Source organism: Nycticebus coucang, chromosome 17 (assembly GCF_027406575.1).
Source record: "Nycticebus coucang isolate mNycCou1 chromosome 17, mNycCou1.pri, whole genome shotgun sequence".
Classification (NCBI taxonomy): Eukaryota; Metazoa; Chordata; class Mammalia; order Primates; family Lorisidae; genus Nycticebus; species Nycticebus coucang.
The window spans coordinates 68,074,081-68,079,929 of NC_069796.1; the positions used below are offsets into that span (position 1 = coordinate 68,074,081).

Below are 5,849 nucleotides of genomic sequence, written 5' to 3' on the forward strand. Positions count from 1 at the left end.
GAGTCCTCCTCTGAGGAGTGCACTTTTAAAATACAAACTAACAAATCCAAAATCCATAATCTAAAACGCATCCCTTTTTGACTCTCACCATATCAGGCTAGAATCCTAGTCACTAGAGGGGTAGGTACCAGATAAAAAAGGTCAGCTCCTATGTCCCAGAGCCTGCTGAATTTATTCCGACTAACTAATCCTCTTTACCCTGGGCCTTCCATTCCTTCCACAGAAGCCACTAAGGTTCTTGCCCATAGTTTTTCCCTCTCCCTGTGCCTCATTACCAGTCCTGGAGCTTCCCCTAGTGACCCTGCATGCTGTGGCACATTCTCTCCTCTTAGAAATGGCAAGTAACAAACTATCTTTTTAGTGACAATTGTCTTCTGATCTTCTGGCTTTACTCTACTTCAGATTTTCTATAACTATTCTTTGTTTTTTATTACTGAGATTTTTTCTTATCATTTGTATGATTGTGGAGGAGGGGGATATGAAAGTTGAGGTCTATCCATTTCGCATAGTTGGGATGGCCAACAAAGGGGATTGCCTGCAGAAAGGGGAGAGTGTCAAGTTCCAGTTGTGTGTCCTGGGCCAAAATGCACAGACTATGGCCTACAACATCACACCCCCGCATAGGGCCACAGTGGAGTGTGTGAAAGATCAGTTTGGCTTCATTAACTATGAAGTAGGAGATAGCAAGAAGCTCTTTTTCCATGTGAAAGAAGTTCAGGATGGCATTGAGCTACAGGTAGGAGATGAGGTGGAGTTCTCAGTGATTCTTAATCAGCGTACTGGCAAGTGCAGCACCTGTAATGTTTGGTGAGTCTGTGAAGGCCCCAAAGCTGTTGCAGCTCCTAGACCTGATAGGTTGGTCAATAGCTTGAAGAACATTACCCTGGATGATGCCAGTGCTCCTCGCCTAATGGTTCTTCGTCAGCCAAGGGGACCAGATAACTCACTGGGATTTGGTGCAGAAAGAAAGATCTGTCAAGCTGGTGTCATTGACTAACCACATCCACAAAGCACATCATTAATCCATTATGATCAAGTTGGGGGGATTCTGGTGAAGGGTTCTGAATATCTCCCTCTTTATCCCTCCCAAAATCTGGAATACTTATTCTATTGAGCTATTACACCAGTTTTAACACCTCCCTCGTGTTATGTTTAAAAAAAATTAATAAATTTAAGAAAACCATTTTAAAATTATGCACAGTTGCAGCCTGGAAAACTTAAGGTGGCGCCTTATAGTATCAATTTTAGGAGCTTTATTTGGTGTATTTAACGCAACTGGTAATTGCAAATCCACTTCACCTGTGTGAGTGAAAATATAGACTGTTATCTTATTGGTCCTATGAAATTCTGCACTTGGTATTTAGCATATATTCTACCTTCATTAATTACTTCTGGCAAGATGTTCTGCCATAGCACTCAGTTGCATTCTTTTCCTTTTCTTTCCTGTTCATTATGCTTTAATTCTGAGGACCATATGAGGGTAGAATATATTACCTTTTGAAAATTACAAAAATTTGTATAGGCAAACCATTTTCTTAAAGTTGGTGGCCAAATGTTAAAATGTTATTTTTCATATCATTTATAATCTTGTCACAATCCACTTAACAAAGTTGGGTTAGATTTCAGTGAAAATTATCTTCCAGAGTAGTGTTTTGTTTTTTTTTTTCCTGGGATGGGGGGTAACTTTACTACAATTAGTATGTATGGTGCAGAATTTCATGCAAATGAGGTTTGCCAGCAGTGTGACAATTAAAGGTATTTAAACAAAAACAAAAAAATTGAATGCACAAACTTGCTGCTGCTTAGATCACTGCAGCTTCTAGGACCCAGTTTCTTTTACTGATTTAAAAACAAAACAAAGCAAAATAAAAAAGTTGTGCCTGAAACGAATCTTGTTTTTTTTCTAAGTAGCCGCCTGGTTCCTGTGTCCTGTAAAGCACAGACACTTGACCTTTGGTGTAGCTTTTGTTCGACTTTATATCACGGGAACGGATGGGTCTGCTTTCTTGGCCCTCATCTTGAATTGGCCATATATAGGGTCCCTGGCCAGTGGACTGAATGAAGCCTTTGTCTAAGATGACATGGGTCAGCTCAGGGGATGTGGGGGGAGGGCGCTTTTATCTTCCTCCTTGTCGTTTGAGGTTTTGATCTCTGGGTAAAGAGAACGTTTATCTTTGTAAACACAAAACATTTTTGCTTTCTCCAGTTTTCTGTTAATGGCTAAAGAATGGAAGCAAATAAAGTTTTACTGATTTTTGAGACACTAAAAAAAAAAAAATTACAAAAACTAATTATTTAGATTACCTGCCTTTACTGTATCCAGGTAGTCTAACAAAAGAACTGAAAGTAATATCCTAATAAAGATCTTTCAAAAATACATATTTTTTGTATGTAGACATTTTTATTCTGTGCCATGAAGGCTACGTTGAACAGTTTTATGAGAATATTTCAGATTGTATATGAAACCAGCACATGTACCCCTTGATTGCACTAATGTACACAGCTATGATTTAACAATAAAAATAAATAAATAAATAAATACATATTTTTTTATTTAAGCTGTCTTGCTTTAATTAACTAGATGCATATTATTTGAGCCACTCATTAAAGATATTTACAGGTCTAGGTAGTAGTGAGTTACTATTTTACTTTCTTTTCACTTACTCAACTTTAATTCAACAAATATTCATGCTAGGCACTCTACTGGGCATTGGGGCTATAATAATGATCAAACTGAAAAAGTTCTCTGAGCTCATAGGACTTACATTTTGTTGTAGAGACAATGAAAAGCTAAATAAGATCTTATATTTTCTGCAAGAGGAAGATAAGAACGAAGAGGAAAAAATAAAGTGGGGAAAATTGGTATAATGTGCTGACATATCTGCATTTGTATAGGAAATGGGGGGAGTTAGATGGCATGACTAGGTCCTTTGAGAAATGTGACTTGGGTTTGAGGGTCTGAAAGAAGTCAGGAAACTGTCAGCATACCTGAGGATAAGTATTCCAGCCAGAAAACAGCAAGTACAAAGACCTTGCTTCAGGTGTAAGGTCAAGGGATAGAATTGAAGCTGCTGTCTCTGGGACATAATGAACTAGAAAAAGAAGGTAGGAAGGCATAATGTCAGAAGGAAAATGAGCAGGGAAAGGAGGACAATTGAGGCACCTGGAGATAGGAAGCAGCTGGAACTTCCTGATGGATATTTTGACAGCACCATTTTGGCCATTCTGTTGAATGTACGGTATAGAAGTTCAAGGGCAAAAACATGACAACCAGTTAGGAAGCTAAAGCAATTATTGAGTGAGAGACACCACTGAGAGCATGGTGGCTTGGGAGGAAGGCTGCAGTTGAAGTCATAGTTAGTGGCCAAATTATTTAGAAGGAAAAATCAAATGGGCCTTTCTTTAATGTTTTATATTATTATTTACAACTGACAAGATTTTATGAATTCATTGTGTACAACATGATGTTTTGGAGTGCATATACACTGTGGACTGACTAAATTAAACTAATTAATGTATGCCTTACCTCATATAATTTGTCTTGTGGGAACATTGACAATCTACTTTCAGTTTTTATTTTAAAATACTATACAGGGTGGCCATAAATCTCTTTAAAATAGACAACTCTTTTAAATTGCACATGAATTTATGGCCACCCTGTATGTTGTCATTTTGTCATTTCCTGTAGTCACCATGTTATACTATGGATTTTTTGAACTTATTTCTTTTATCTTGCTGAAATTTTGTATCTTTTCATCAACATCTCCCCAACCTCTACACACACTCTCACATGAGCGCACGCACACACACACACACACACATCCATACTGCTTGAGCCTCTGGTAACATAATCACTATTCTCTTTACTTGCATGAGTTTAACTATTTTAGATTCCACACCTAAATGAGATTGTGTTGTATTTGTATTTTGGTCCCTGGCCTGTTAAATTAACATAATGTTCTCCAGTTCCCTCCATATTGTTGCAAATGGCAGAATTTCCTCTTTTTGTAGGCTGAATAGCATTCCCTTGTGTCTAGGTACCACATTTTCTTTGTCTTTTCAATTCAATGGTAGATTGATTCTGTATTTCGTCTGGAGGTGAAGCAGGCATTTTATGATCATAAAACCTTGAGCATCATCCTTAATCATCAGAGAAATGCAAATCAAAACTACTTTGAGATATCACCTAATCCCAGTAAGAGTAGCCCACATAACAAAATCCCCAAACCAGAGATATTTGTGTGGATGTAGAGAAAAGGGCACACTTCTACACTGCTGGTGGGAATGCACACTAATACGTTCCTTCTGTAAGGATGTTTGGAGAATACTTAGAGAGCTAAAAATAGACCTACCATTCAATCCTATAATTCCTTTACTAGGTTTATACCCAGAAGACCAAAAGTCACAATATAACATAGACATCTGTACCAGAATGTTTATTGCAGCCCAATTCATAATCGCTAAGTCATGGAAGAAGCCCAAGTGTCCTTCGACCCACGAATGGACTAGCAAATTGTGGTACATGTATACCATGGAATATTATGCAGCCTTAAAGAAAGATGGAGACTTTACCTCTTTCATGCTTACATGGATGGAGCTGGAACATATTCTTCTTAGCAAAGTATCTCAGGAGTGGAAGAAAAAGTATCCAATGTACTCAGCTCTACTATGAAGCTAAATTATAGCTTTCACATGAAGGCTATAACCCAACTATAGCACAAGACTATGGGGAAAGGGCCAAGGAAGGGGGAGGGAGGGGGGAGGTTTTGGTGGAGGGAGGGTAATGGGTGGGGCCACATCTATGGTGCATCTTAGAATGGGTATGGTGAAACTTACTAAAGGCAGAATACAAATGCCTACATACAATAACTAAGAAAATGCCATGAAGGCTACATTGAACAGTTTGATAAGAATATTTTAGATTGTATATGAAACCTGCACATTGTACCCCTTCATTGCACTAATGTACACAGCTATGACTTAACAACAAAAATAAATAAATTAACAAAAAAAAACCTTGAGCAAAAGTCCCAAGATGATAGGGTTTTTAAATAAAGAAGGAAAAAAGGCAAATGAGTGAAGGGTTTTCTTTCATCAAATCTTTAGCTTTTTATTCCAGAAAGGACTTTTCCACCCAGCAATTGTAGTTTAAGTTTTGTGTATGAACTGTATCAAACAACTTCCCCTAACTCCTACCAGAGGTGAGAAATGGAGTATTTTGCTTTCTAGTCTTGGTGATAGAAGATGACACGTCAGAGGAAAGCTGGTAATAGATCTTGCGGGTGACAACTCTGGCATCTACCACAATGTACTAACCTAATGCAAAAATGTGACTGTGTATTGTCCACCACATATTATTCTATATTGCCTTGATATATAATGGAGCAGACACGTCATCATTAACAAATCCCACTCAGAAACCTGATAACTCCTGATCAATGTAGTCATGATTTCAGATAATCTTCTTTATAATGGGAATATGGACATTTCTGTGTTTGTGATCTCTCTAGAACATTGTTATATGCCTTATGGAATGATTTGCTCTTGGTCAAATTTGAGTAAGTTAAGTGCTGGGTAATTTGAAGTCCACTGGGTATATTGCTATCATCTTCCTTTCCAGGGTGCTCACTTTCAATAGCTTGAGATTGTTCTCTATGTGGGTGCTGCATTGTATGAAATGTGTATAAATAAAATGATGCTATAATAAAATAATATTATGGGTACAATAAAATTAACTGCCTGTTTATAATAGACTATATTTAAATTATTCATTCAACTATTTTTGATAACAAACAAAAATTTTCAGGCATAGGTTAAGCTTATAAAGCTTTATATTTTTGTCCTTGTCT

At 37.4% G+C, this 5,849-nt stretch overlaps 1 pseudogene across 1 annotated transcript; it reads left to right on the plus strand.

Moving 5' to 3' along the window:
- Positions 1–457: 457 nt before the first annotated feature.
- Positions 458–1,886, plus strand: LOC128568562 (cold shock domain-containing protein E1-like; annotated as a pseudogene). The gene has a single exon (XR_008375178.1). The product of XR_008375178.1 is annotated as a cold shock domain-containing protein E1-like (transcript).
- The last annotated feature ends 3,963 nt before the right edge of the window (positions 1,887–5,849 follow it).